The sequence below is a fragment of the Periplaneta americana genome, chromosome 5 (assembly GCF_040183065.1).
Source record: "Periplaneta americana isolate PAMFEO1 chromosome 5, P.americana_PAMFEO1_priV1, whole genome shotgun sequence".
NCBI lineage: Eukaryota > Metazoa > Arthropoda > Insecta > Blattodea > Blattidae > Periplaneta > Periplaneta americana.
In genome coordinates, this window is record NC_091121.1 from 93,162,906 (window position 1) to 93,178,226 (window position 15,321).

Here is a 15,321-nt window from a genome sequence, read left to right on the forward strand (position 1 = left end):
TTCTGCCCAAGGGCAGCAAACCCAGCATTCTTCAATCCTTCTTATTTCATACCTTCTTCTTTGTCCCCTCATATGATCCATATATCTTAATATCGTCTATCAATTGATATCTTCTCCTATCCCGAACTCTTCTCCCGTTCACCATTCCTTCAAATGCATCCTTCAGTAGGCAGTTTCTTCTTAGCCAATGACCCAAGAAATTCCTTTTTCTCTTCCTGATTAGTTTCAGCATCATTCTTTCTTCACCCACTCTTTCCAACACAGCTTCATTCCTTATTCTGTCTGTCCACTTCACACGTTCCATTCTTCTACATATCTACATTTCAAATACTTATATTCGTTTCTCTTCACTTCGTCTTAATGTCCATGTTTCTGCCCCACCCCATACTATGCCACACTACACACAAATCACTTCACTAGTCTCTTCCTTAGTTCTTTTCCACAGGTCTACAGAAGATGCTCCTTTTTTATTAAAAGCTTCCTTGGCCATTGCTATCCCCTTTCGACTTCCTGGTAGCAGCTCATGTTACTACTTATAGTACTTTCCAAGTATTTGAAGCTGTCCATTTACTCTACTGATGATTATTATTTATTTTTTTTTTTACTTAGGGGTCCAATGTTCTTGATTCGTCACTGGTACTGATAGAAAGTCTCTTACAAACTCTTTGTCTACCGAAGTCTCATAAATTGAAAGGAGAGTGTGAAGCTGTTAGCTAACTAGGCCCACTTGGGATGTGGTTGGACCATTAAGATAAGTTTCAACAGTTTATCTGTCTCTTAATTACGCCTCAACAATGGTGTCATATATAAAATCGTGTGATATAATTATTATTATCTGAGAAGCCTTTCTCGGCATGCACAAGCTGTGTTTACAACCAGAAGCAATAGCGTCATAAATTTGTAAAGGAGTAAAACTGCCTTCCGCAAGTATTGCGGCACATGTAATATGAAGAAATGTGTAGTTCTGCTTTACAGTATTTACTCCCTTCTCTTTTTGTGTGTTTGTTTCTTTCAACCTCTACCATGTTCTTCTTCATTCCTTCCTTTTCTCACCTACTGATATACAGTACCTCGTCACATTATTATAATCACTTCTGAATTTCATTTCTTTTGAAAATTTTAGCTTTGTATTGTTCATTATTCTGTATTTGGAGGGAATTCCATTGAGAATGCCTGGGACCTCGTAAAAAGAGAGATGGCAAAAGAATTCATTACTACCAAAGTTCGACTTACTGAAAGACTAATACATGTTTGGAGACTCCAGGAAGTAATATAGTAGTGTATGCAAGCATGTCGAGGAGAATTCAAGCCGTAATTGATGCCAAAAGAGATCGAACGAAATACTGAAATTTATGTAAAAATGCGAAGAGTGGTTAAGCTTATTTATAAATATTTCTTGAATTAACATTAACATTCTTATAATTTGTAATTTTACTTAATATTATTTAAAAATAAAATATGTCATGTAAATTTCTAACATAAATTGCATACAAAATTATTACAGAGTTGAAATGGGAAAGCAATAAGTTAAGTAAAACTGTGAGTGATTATAATAATGTGAGCAGATACTGTATTTCCTGTCACACTTTAAATCCTATTAACTTCCGTGCCAATTTGACAATTGTTATCTGGATTTATAATCCTGTGGATCCAGATTCGATCCCTAGCGTACCCCCGATTTATAACTTGTGTTGGACAAGCCCGTGGTCCAGGTTACATAGGGGTTTCCTCCGGGAGCATCTCAACAAATCTCCATCATCTCATCTCATCGCGGGTGTAGCGTATGGCGCATCCTGGACAACGACTCTGTCAGTAAATTGGTCTATATAACTGGCTTCATATGAGTCATTCCACGTCAAATCGCACAGCAATAAAACACGACCTTCTCGGAAATGGTCGAATTTTTTTTCATGAATTCCAGATCAAATAAGCAGACCCGTATTGTTTTATTTTCACAATTATTAATTATTTGTGTAGTTATGACTATTTGAAGTTGCAAATTATGCGCGCACTGTTACATAAACTCACTTGGAACTCTGTGTCTACATATAATTGAGATTTGCGGTTTGGCGCATTTGAAAGACTAAATGCAACACTTTTTATTACTTTAGACCTATCACAAATAAATTTAAAATTGGGCCTATTTTTTTAATCATTTCTTTTTCAAAGCAAAATTACTATATTAAATAGCCAAGTTAAAAATCTGAAAAAAAAAAAAAAAAAAAAAAAATAGACTTGTTCGCTGATGTATTAGGGGAAAGTAGCCTAAATCGTACCGGCGCCGAAATCGTACCACTATTAATATTGAGGAAAGTATTGCATGCAGGGACCACCTGGGGAATTTTTCATGAAATACAAATAGAAACTGTCACTCATTCAGTTTCCCGCCTTTCACCCAAGACGACAGCTGTAATAAATTGTAATTAATAGTAAGTCCTGATTCCTCATATAAGATTTTGTTACTATTTCGTAAGCTTTTATTGAAATATTGAGTTAATTTAATGCTTGTCTTTTATTACATCTAAGATATAAGATTGTTTGCATTATTTAAACGTTAAAAATAGTCACTGTAACAGCTTTGTTTAGGTTATAATATGTATAGTTTACTAGGAGTGCTAGTTTCCTAAATCGTACCCTTAAAAGGTTTCTCATATCTTACCAGTACGATTTTGGCAGCATGAACAATTAACGTTAGGCGCATAATATTTTTTTTAAATTTCAGAATAGATAATTCAGACCTGCCAAGTCTCAAACATTGTGCGTGAGACAAGGATGTAATTTGGACATATTTATCTCAGATGAAACCAGCAAATGGAGAAGTAAGGTACAAGAAGCTATCTGAGGTTGCAAAATTGGTTTTGACAATTCCACATTCTAATGTTGACGAAGAACGTGTTTTCTCTATGTTAAGGAAAAATAAAACCGCTTTTAAACCTTCACTGAACGTGAATTGTACGTTATACCTTTGTCTCGACCATGAAAATGGCCATCCCTGAGCTATGCCACACATTCGAACCACCAAAAGAAGTGGTGGCTAATGCTAAGAAAGCAACGCATCAGTGCAATAAAACACATTGCAATAAGTGAGATTTGTATCGTTTACAATTAAGTGCAACATTTGGAATAGGGCTATATTAACTACATTTTGTGCTGTGTTGTTTTTCACAAAAATGTTGAATATACATAAAAATAATTTGCATTATAAAAAAATTGTGGTTTACTATTAACTTATTATGAAATAAATGGATATATAAAAGAAATTTGTCTTACTCATTTTCCTTGAATTTCACTCTTCCTGACCAGTGATCTCACTCAGTTACCATGGGGACCCTACGCAGCTCTGAATAATGGGCAAATGAGAATACGGAAAATGGAAATCAAGTGCTTTACTTAAGACACTGGATGAATTTCGATTCGGAGTAGTGGGATTGAATAAATGTTGCCGTAAGTACGAAATTATAAAACAGACTTTCAAGCGACATTTGATGGGGAAGGTGAATAGAGGTCTGGAACGTCCTGCAAATGGATTCGTCAACGAGAGGAATACAGTTTTTCCAGTGGAAATAGAAGAGGAATTGGTTCGACATATTCTTTCTGAACTTACTACAGTAGACGTAAGGAAGCTTGCCTCTGTTGTAGTTCTTTTTTTTTTTTTAATTGTATGTATATTTTACAAATGGGTACGATTTAAGCAACCTCTAGGTACGATTTAGGAAACAGGGCGCATAAATCGTACCGCTCGCAGAGTTTTAATAATGCCTTTTAAAAATATATGATATCATTAAAAAATTCTGAAAAATATATATTTTGTGTCCCATGGTACTGTCCGAATATCTAACAATATATGCAATTAAAATTCCTCCCCATTTTTAAGTAAATAAAGAAAGACTGAAAACTGGTACGATATAGGCAACCTTCCCCTATCTGTAAACTACTGCATTTATAAATATGGGATCTGCACCCATACATTTGTAACAATTTATTTTCCGGAGGCATGCACGCGCTCGCGATGCCCAGCTAATGAACTGCTTGCAGCCATAGGCTAGAAGGCTGCCCGTGGAAAATTTTACGAAATTCCCCGTTGCATCTGATGTCACCATACTAATCATCAAATGATTAATACCTTAAGGAACAGTAAATATCTTATCTAAAATTATTTTATTATTGTCAGCTCAGCTAAGAGGGGAAGCCCTTCATAGTGTTATATGTTTATACGTAATATAGCTAAGTGTTTGATGATAGCAAGGCTGGGTAAGGCAGTAAACTTTATGGCAGTAAACAGATGGCAGGAGACAAAATATAGAAGAGAAAAATAATCAGTTTGGGTTTGAATTTCACGCAGTGACGTGACTTCTATACAACATGAGTGATGGTAAAGTTCGCGTAATATATAACAAGTGTTTAAATCCATTTACCTTCATAATCACGCTTTTAAAAAGAAAAGTACACTAAGACGCGTAAGTCGCGACTTATTGATAAAGCTCAATTTAAAGGAGTCTTTGAATGTGCAAATATGTACTTCGTTCCGTAAAAATCCATCAATTTCCGGATAGGTCAGTGAAATTATATGTGAAGCCGGTAGTCCTTGTGATATTAATAAACATGAATCAAATGAAAGTGCGGACAGAGAAAGTGATTATCCCAGTTCTTCTTCTAGCAGTTCTATGGATACAGTGCTAGAAATCACTAATATTCAGGAATTAAACAAGAGTTTGATGTCAATAGAATCTCCTATCAAGAAAAGAAAGCAAAAAAAAAACGATACCCCCGTGAAAAGTTTCAAAAAGTAAAAGGCTCCCTAGCATGTAAAGTTTTTCATGTAGAAGATGCATCGTCATCCCTTCAAAAGTCAGCCATATCTTATTTTTGACGGAATGCAAAGAAATGTACAACCTGAAAATTACATAGCTAGTTATTACAGACTTTTCTGAAAATTATTCATTTGTAATACAAGATTCAATACAAGATGTGAATTGTAACATATACCAAACCACAATACAATACAATTTTAATTTTACTTCCTACTTTATTTTATTTTATATTCTCTTATAGGCCTATTAATATTATATCTGAACTGCGACCGAACACGAGCGCTGCTAATTCGGTCTCAAATTTTGTTAATACTACTGTATCTCCTTTTTTATATTGATTGTATTATTTTATTTCTATTTCTCTTGTTTGTAATTATATTCTTTATTCTGTATATTTAAATAAATAAATAAATAAATCCTTTCGTAGCATATTTCAAAGGAGATACAGAAATTCGTTACAAAAGTATTGTCATCTCAGAAACCCTGAAACATGACACCGATCCCTTTCACTTTTTTCAATCCGAAGCAATCAATTTCTTAAAGCAAGAATTCAACGATATGAAAAAAATCATCTACTTTTCCAATGGATCAAGTTCACAATACAAAAAAACTAATTTTAAAAATAATTGCTTACATGAAGACGATTATGGAATTAGTGCTGAATGACACTTCTTTGCAACGTCGCATGGTAAAGGTCCATGCGATGGGATTGGAGATACTGTTAAAAGACTTGCCACGAGAGTTAGCCTATACAAGATCCTATAAAAACACCAAAAAAACTGTTTGATTAGTCACAAAAAACATTTCTAACGTGTCATTTATATTTTGTCCATTCAATAAGCACAAAAACCACACTGAAAATTTGCAGGCCAGATACCACAATCTAAAACCAATAACTGATACATTAAAATTACATTCTTTCATTCCGTTGTCAAAAACTGAAGATTTAGTAAAATAATTTTCTTTCAAGAAAGAAGGTAGGCGAATGAAAATTTAAAGTGTGAATGAAAAGAAACATTTAAAAAGCATAATGTACAAATTTTTGAAGATATTATAATAAGTAAATTAGCAGCGTTTCCTCGAGTGACTTGATCTGTACTGGGTGTAATGTTGCAACGTTCAGTCAATCATCCAGCGCCGATAAACCTCCCAGCGCGCTTTAACGCTTCCCGTCCACTGCTGCTGCGCCGACCGCTACACATTGTGTCGTAAGTAATTAAATTTCCATTAAACTATTGGAGATCCCATTCTGATTTTGTCTGGAATTATTAAGAATACTTCAGTGCACCTAGTAGGCATTTTTTTTAGATTTTTTAATAGGGCTATTTCACATTGATATATGTTTCAAAAATTGAATTATGAAAAAATATTTGTAATCATTATATTAAAATTAGTTAGTAAATATTTAATAAAAGGCAGTACTTTAAGCTTTTAAATGCATTTTTTTTTTTTCAAAAAAATTTTAACATCAATATCGTCAGAAATATGACGCTTTAAATGTTGCATTGTGCGACATTTTTAACTAATTTTAACATGTAATATTTTGAAAACATGTGGACTTAGGAGGAAATAAAAATACACTTGTTGGTTTATTAGACCCATAGAGTTGGTAAAAAAAAAATATAAACGCAATCAGAAATATGAAGGTCAAAATTTGTATAATTTTGTGCGATTTGACGTGGAATGACTCATATAGGTGAATGATAAACAGTCAAGTATCCGCCATTAGATAATAATAATAATAATAATAATAATAATAATATTATTATTATTATTATTATTATTATTATTATTTCTATTCACCATCATTATTATCGTCTTCTCATTCATCTCCAAGCACTTCACTATTAGCATTATCATAATCATTTTTGTTATTTCTTTTAATTTTCTTCATCATCCTCTCATAATTACCTTCATCATAACTAACATTACCCTTATCAATTTATTCCTTTTCACATTCTTTACCATCATCTTTCAAATATTCGCCTTTTTTCTCATCGTCATTACTGTAATCAATATAATTTTCTTCTTCTTTCCCTTCCTTTTCGTTTACTCACTCATCAGATTATTATTATTATTATTATTATTATTATTATTATTATTATTCTTTAAAATTGAGATCTTTTAGAAGAGTTACTACACGGACACAGACTACTGGAAAAATCAATACGGGATAGAAAATGAGAATGGCAAAAATGTCCCATCTCCAACCAATCTTTAAGCCAGGGACACACTTCATTTAACACTTTGAGTAAGAAAAGTACACATTATGCCCTCAGGATCAATCGGGCCATATTCTACAGTCAATTGGTTAGTATCCTAAATTGAGACAGCTCATCTTGTCTGTGGTTTTCCTAATGTTCTAAGACAAAAAATGTCAGAATGAGCCACAAAAGAAGAGGGTCACAGACCTACACCTCTCTCCTTCCCACAAAGCCTAGGAAAATCCTCATTCAGATAATCAGAGGGATTCGAACCCACGCTCCAGCTAGGTTTTGCAAATGAGTTCCGCTCATTACCTCTGAGTTACGCTCATGAAGTCATAACTCTCATCATATTATTAATACAGTGACACCGGCCGAGTTCGACTCTGCCGCGGAAGATCCATGAAATATCATACGACTGACTGTTTATTCCAAATATTTATTATTTTGATATCTTAGCTGGATCTGTCTCGGTCCACCAAACAGTCACTGGCTTTCATCTCTGTATGTTCGTTTTTTGGTGACACATACATCTATTCTTGTTGTGCTACTGAACAGCGTATTTAAGTTCATCAATTACGAGTCGGCCTGGGTGACGCAGTCGGTGGAGTGCTGGCCTATGTCCGAGGTTGCAGGTTCGATCCCAGCTCAGGTTCATGGCATTTAAGTGTGCTTAAATGCGACAGGCTCATGTCAGTAGATTTACTATCATGTAAAAACTCCTGCGAGACAAAATTCCGGCACACCGGCGACGCTGATATAATCTTAGCAGATGTGAGCGTCGTTAAATAATACATAATTTATAATAACAATAATTAAATAGGGCCTACGAATCCGCAGGAAGAGTTGCAAGAGGGTTTCGTGAACAATTTCCCGACGTGCGAGTTTCAACTCGTCCCGGGATTCATAATCTAGTCTCTAGTGAATAAATAGAAAACGACAGATTCAGTGTTTCGTTATTCTTCGTTTTCGTACACTATACGGCCATGAAAGCTGTGACGCACAAAAAAGTCGTCTGTTGGCGTATCCAATGAGAAGTTAGCACTGCAGTGCTGGTAATATTCACCTTACACATTTCCTTTCATACAGTGACTAGTACATAAAGACGAGTATTTTCGCTGGACCAAAAGGGCAGGAGGTGAGAACTGTGACAAGGTTAGGTTGGGTCAGTTGAGTGGATGGTTAACAATAGTACAACTTTTCAAATGTAGGCAACATTACTTGTACAACTTCCGCTAGAGCCCATTCTAATAGACTGCGTCTCACGCAGCCAATCTTAACACTTTTAATGGATGCTCATCCTAGTTTGCTTATAATTCTTGTACAAAAGAAACTGCGGTATTTAGGGTGAGCAGATCGGCCACACACGTTACTAAAGGAAGGATTGCTCTCAAAATAATCTAGGCAACCTCTTATATGCATTTTACGCTCGAATATTAGCTTCCTTAATGATGGCGTAAGAAAACGAAGTGTAACCCAGGTCTAAAAAAATCCTGCTGTTTTTAGTGAATGTCTCAAACAATCTTCTAGAAATTACTTGAGAAAACTTGCACTGCAAGTAAACATTTCTTTATAATGTGAGTTTAAATCATAGATACCACTGTCAGAATCGCTTACTGCAATTGATTGTTTTCTTCAATCCATAGACAGTCGTACATTAAACCCTCATTTCGTTTTGTTTTCCGATTAACATTTCGAGCACCTGCTGTAATGTAGTAGATCAGATAATTTTTTTAATTCAACTTGAAGATAAACGGGAAAAAATATGGATGTCACAATTCTGTTAAATAGGTATCACTCATTATCTGATTCAATAGATTACTGCAGACTTTAGTGTTGTTCTTATCAAGGCTGGTAAAAAGGAGAATTATCACCATGGATACATTCAAACTTTCCTCCATTTTCGATAGGAACACCAATACATTTTTCAGTAGCATAATGAATTAATCATTATCTCACGCTTGACAGAAATTTAACATTCATCGTTTTCTCCTATACTCTTCATTCATTAATAACAGTTGTTCTTTTGTTCTCTGCGTGGGTATTCGGGGCTTTTTTTTCTCCGTGCGAATGAAACATATAGTTTTGGTTCTATCCTAACGCTTGGCGGGAGCCAGCGTGCGACAACTAGTAGACAACTGTAAGAATTGCACCGCATTATTCAAATTAGGCTTATTGTTTGCATCTTCTTCTTCACCTAGTTCATCTACATTGCATCATCATTTCGTCTCCTTCTTTTCCTCTTTATCTTGCTCAATTTTTATGCCGTCCAATCATACTAAAGTCACAGAAGTATTGAAGCAGTTCGCGACAGTTCCAACTGCTAAATCCGTGAGACTAAAAAGTTTTAATAACACTGTTCCAGTTTCCTAGCGGACCGCACAGTTCGTCTTGAGGTGTTGAAACCGCAAATTATAGGGTTGTTTCCAAATATGGGAAACGCTACGCGCTTCAATTGTTTTTTCATTGTTATGTAATTCCATAAAGTTTGAGATGGTGTGAGGGAAGTCATCCATATGAATGAGTTACGTAATCAGTAGCGTAAAGTAACCAAACACACTTTATATTATGAGAAACAAACAGAGCCTATTCTTCGCACCAGCATGTTACAATTCGCTTTCCTGTGTTGAAAACCTTGAAACTGCAGTCCGGCTGTCCTTTAGTTATCCACTTCTTACCAAAATGGACGGAAGTTCAATATCTATTAGATCCATGATATTTGTTGCAGTAAAAGTGCTTGTGGACAAGTTTTCTCCGAGTTCTTCCTCTATTATTATTATTATTATTATTATTATTATTATTATTATTATTATTATTATCTTGTGTCCTGAGACATTTCTTATTTTATTTCTGAAGTTCAACATAATTCTACGCTTAAAAAATGTCACTGAATGAGGAAAATGCTGAAAAATACTGCAGGTTACAGTTACGGCATAAATGCAGGTACATTATACTCTGCACATACATCTTATATTATAATAATTTATGAAGTATAGTACACTATACTCTCTGGACTCAGGAGGATATATAGGTTTACAGTGTACTACCAGCATCTTTTTGTGTCAAAAATCTATACTCTTATCTTCTTTCTCCGAAATTTTCTATCTTCTTGTAATCCTTTTCACACATTGCTTCCTTGACTTCTTTCAGCCATGATTTTGGAGATTCTTCTCCCTCTTCTTTCATACGGAATCCATTCTATTACTCGCTTTGGCAATCTTTCCTCTCACATCCGTTTCATGTGACCAATACTACTCCAAATGTCTGTATTGTACACAATCCAAAATTGAATTTTCCACATTCATTATTTGTATGCTTACGATTTCACGTCTAGAATGTTTCGTTGAACGTTTCAAAAAATCCATTTCCATTGAAATAATTATTTTGACCGCAAATTTTTATTCATATTCCAAGGTTCTGCTGCAATATGTCACTGTACTTCGAACTAGAGACTTATATATTTCAATTTTGGTGTCTTTAAATTTCTTTTGCTCTAGAATATCCCATTTAACATCGCTATTTCTCACCTCCCTTTATGTATCCTATGTTTAATATAGCCTTCTTCACTAGCTTCCTTAACAATGTTGAGACTGTTGACAAGTCACTACATCCTTTAATGAGACATTTCCCACCTTGCAAAAATTAAATCTTCATATTTTCTCCACATTCCATACAAAATTATTATTTACAAATTTAGTTTTAATTTTTCATTTGTCATATTCTTCTGTCAATTTCCTAATCATATATTCTGCACCTTCATATTTTTGTGATATTACTACTTCATCGTTCACCAACAATAATATTTATAAGAGAATAGATACTCCGATTTAAAACATTTTTTCGTGTTTATGGTTATTTCTGTAAGTAATTATATATTGAATAATGCGGAAGACTTGCTATATCCAAGTCCCAATCCTTTTGTAACCAAAATATCATCTGAAATACGTTTTTTCCATTCTTACTTCTGATATAGCACCGCTGTATGAACTTCTTATTGTAGTTATATGATCTCATTATGTTTGCTATTCTCCAATATTTTCACAATGTATTTAACGGTACACTGTCATAATTCTTTCGCCAACGGAGAGAAGAATGCAAGTTTCATAAAAAGCTTCAGGATGACATCCTTATAATTATAATTAATCTGTCATAATATTTCGGAATTATTTATATGGTAACAAGACTATACAGAATTTTTTTCCGTTTATTTCAAACATATTGTAATTTTTTTCAATGTTACTTGCAAAATTCATTAAGAGATAACTTATTCTGTGTCAATTGGCAAATCCGTATATACGGGTCAGACTTACAATCTAATCTGTTGTCCTAATAATTCATTTTTTCTATTAACTCTTTAACTATAAATATGACCAGCTATTTTCCTATTCCTTTCCTAAATTTTTAAAGTATATATTTATGAATATATTACTTATTTATTTATTTATTTATTCATTTATTTACTTATTTATTTACTTACTTACTTACTTACTTATTTATTTATTTATTTATTTATTTATTTATTTATTTATTTATTTATTTATTTATTTATTTTCTGTAACCACTACAGGTTGCCGAAAACAAAGAGTACCATGAAACAATAAATGTATAGAAATGCCTTGAGGCTTAATGAAACCTGTGACGAAACATGTCTGAGGATTATTCCGGATATCCGTTCTTGCAGCTGTTGCTTTGAAGGAAGCATCTATAATCATTTCAATCAGAGTAAATGTAAAGATTTTTAATGTAATTAAGAGATAGGATGAGAAATAAGGAAATCAGAAATAAAACCAAGATCAAGGCCAGCACTAACTTGGCAAGAAATCTCAAATGGGTAAGACTGGACACGTTATGAATAAATAACAATGGTTCTAGAACAATGGTTCTGTTAGTTCCAAGAAGACGCAACAGGATTGTGGAAAGAGAAAACACACGATGGATGACGAACTGAAGGAAAGCATTGTTCCCCTGTGTCATCGAGGCACTGGTTGCAATACATTGTCAGAGTGTTTACCCAGTGATATGTTTAATTGTCCATAAAGCATATGAGGTCACTATAATTGCCATCGTTTCTACCAATATTATGTCATAGTGGGTGGAGACGTTCTTCCGGGATCCCGGAAGTCGGCAGCGGTTGCGCAATTCGGATGTGCAGTCGTGCGGAATTGTGTCGTCTTCTAGCAGAAATGTTACGAAACAAAACTAAAAGAAAAACATAAAGCCTACGATTTGGTCTCCGGTTTCTTTACATATCAGCAACCAGACACTCTAATTAAAAACTGTACAGTCTCCCGATATCTGCTGAGGCCTCGTTTTACATTTCGACAGACACTGGACAACGAAATCCAATTAGTGTTTCTTAATTTTTGAATTTTGAAATCAAAAAAATTGCCATTTCAAAAGATAATTTAAAGTTCTAAAAATTACTGCCATTTCTGCTCTCTACTTTACTTAAATATTTTTTCAGTATTTCATTGTTAGTCAGTAAGATTAGGTCCCGCCAGTATGTCATTTAAGCAGTCAGTCATCCAGTAATTTAGTGCGTCTTCCACCAAATCAGAGTCAGTCAGTCAACCAGCCAGTCAGTCATTCATCAGTCATTTTATAACTTCCTCATCCAATGAAACTTTGTCAGTCACTCAATCAGTCAACATATAACTTCTTGCCACTAATCAGTGATTCTAGCCTATAACTTCGTCAGTCACCCAAATGTTGTCAATAAGTCATTCATCAGTCACTATATAACTTCGTCAGCCACTCAAACGTTTTCAGTCAGTCACTCATCAGTCATTCTAAAGGCCTAACTTCGGCAGCTAAACAAATGTTGTCAGTCACTCAGTCATTCTATAACTTCGTTAGCCACTCAAACGTTTTCAGTCAGTCATTCATCAGTAATTCTATAACTTCGGCAGCTAAACAAATACTGTCAGTCACTCAGTCATTCTACAACTTCGTTAGGCACTCAAACGTTGTCAGTCACTCATCAGTCATTCTGTAACTTCGTCTGCTACTCAAACGCTGACAGTTAGTCACTCATCAGTTATATAATAACTTCGTAAGCTACTCAAATTCTGTCAGTCACTCATCAGTTATTCAATAATTTCGTCAGCTATTCAAACTGTCAGTTAGTCACTCATCAGTTATATAATAACTTCGTAAGCTACTCAAATGCTGTCAGTTAGTCACTCATCAGTTATTCAATAATTTCGTAGCTATTCAAACTTTGTCAGTTTGTCACTCATCAGTTATACAATAACTTCGTAAGCTACTCAAACGCTGTCAGTTAGTCACTCATCAGTTATTCACTAACTTAGTCAGCTACTCAAACGCTGTCAGTTAGTCGCTCATCAGTTATTCGATAACTTAGTCAGCTATTCAAACGCTGCCAGTTAGTCACTCATCAGTTATACAATAACTTCGTCGGCCACTCAAACGCTGTCAGTCATTCTATAATTTCGTCAGCCATTCAAACGCTGTCAGCCACTCAATCAGTCATTCTATAACTTCTTCAGTCAGTCATTCAATCTTCATTCTATAACTTCGTTAGCCACTCAAACGCTGAGAGTCACTCAAATCGTCATTCTATAACTTTGTCAACCACTCAAAAGCTGTCAATCAGTCACTTGTCAATTCCATTTATTAATCATTTTACAACTTCGTCGGCTATTCGAACGTTATCAGTCAGTCACTCATCAGTCATCTTGTAACTTCGTCAGCTAAACAAATGCTGTCAATTACTCAATCAGTCATTCTATAACTTCATCTGCCACTCAAATGCTATCAATCACTCAATCTTCATTCTATAACTTCGTCAGCCACTCAAACGCTGTCAGTCGCTTAATCAGCCATTCTATAATTTCGTCAGCCATTTTCTTCATTTCTTGGTTCATTCATTCATGCGTTAATTTATTCATCCATCTATTTATTTCTTTACATTAGCGTGCTAGCCAACAGCGGTTAGCCAATAATAGGCTAGCACATAAATACACGAATGATAAAGCAGTAAAATGAAAACAACCATTACATTGAAGACTAACAACATTATATAGGCTAATATAATAGTAATCTATTGATCATTATTACCTCTGATTGAGATTCTGACTGATACGTACATCTATACAGGCAGAACATCTCACTTGACGATATGTGTCAGAGGAAGAACAATAATGTTTGTATACATATGAAGTCTGATTAGTGTAATATGTAGCTAATCGGCTATGAATGCAATGGAGGGGGAAATGGATTGGACACTCTACCTCATTATCTCCTAGTCTAATTGCTTCATTAAGTGTGGTGTCATGTTGGTATCACTTGTGAAGTTCAGACCTGTCGTCGGATAGTTCACTAATAACAACTATAAATTATATTTGAATATTAGCATTTTAATGTTAAAAATAATAGAACACTAACAATGAAAAACTAAAGACTAACAATTATATTAGTAGTAAATTAAATTATTACCTATACAATTAAAGAATTAAATCATTACCACAAGAAACATGAAGAAAACCCAAATCTATACAATGAATGGATCGAATTCCCAGCGTGCATGTTGGTATTTTAATGCATCAGGAGACTTGGGAAAGAGACTTTGAATATCTATAGCAAAAATGTTACAACATGAAAGCTAACGTTGCTTAGAAAAGATTCACAGGTTATGTTATCTTTGAGGACCTTGCATGAGAATAGATGATCGATTACATGGTGTCTAGCATGTAAACTTCGACAACAAATTAATCAGACTACATCATAGCTATACCCGGAGTCACTGGGCAGAAATCTGTATGCAGATAAGAATAAGAATTTTCTTTGGATATTTCCTAATTAAGCCGAATCAGTTGCAATAATATCTCATAATAATAATAATAATAATAATAATAATAATAATAATAATAATAATAATAATAATAATAATAATAATAATAATATACGACTATCATTATGACCTAGTTTACAAACAAATGGAAGACCTTTCAGTCTTTAATGAATGATACAGACACTATGCTTGTCTCATGAAAACAAAGACCACAAGGCCGTGGCTAGGAATACACGTGGAGAGATCTCTACTACGAAACAAAAGTGCCAATCACCTAACTACAGTGCTGGAACATGTCATTACTTCAAATTATTATCCTCTGTTCCGATTCTTGACTCCTCTTTCACAAAATTTTCTCAACAACTTTTCGTCACTACACTTCGCAACCTTCTTGGTTCATATCCTGTGAATTGCCTTTTACTTACTCGTTGCTCAAATTAACTCTAGTATAGGACTATTTCATCCAACAAGACTATAATCAAGCATTCTGGTT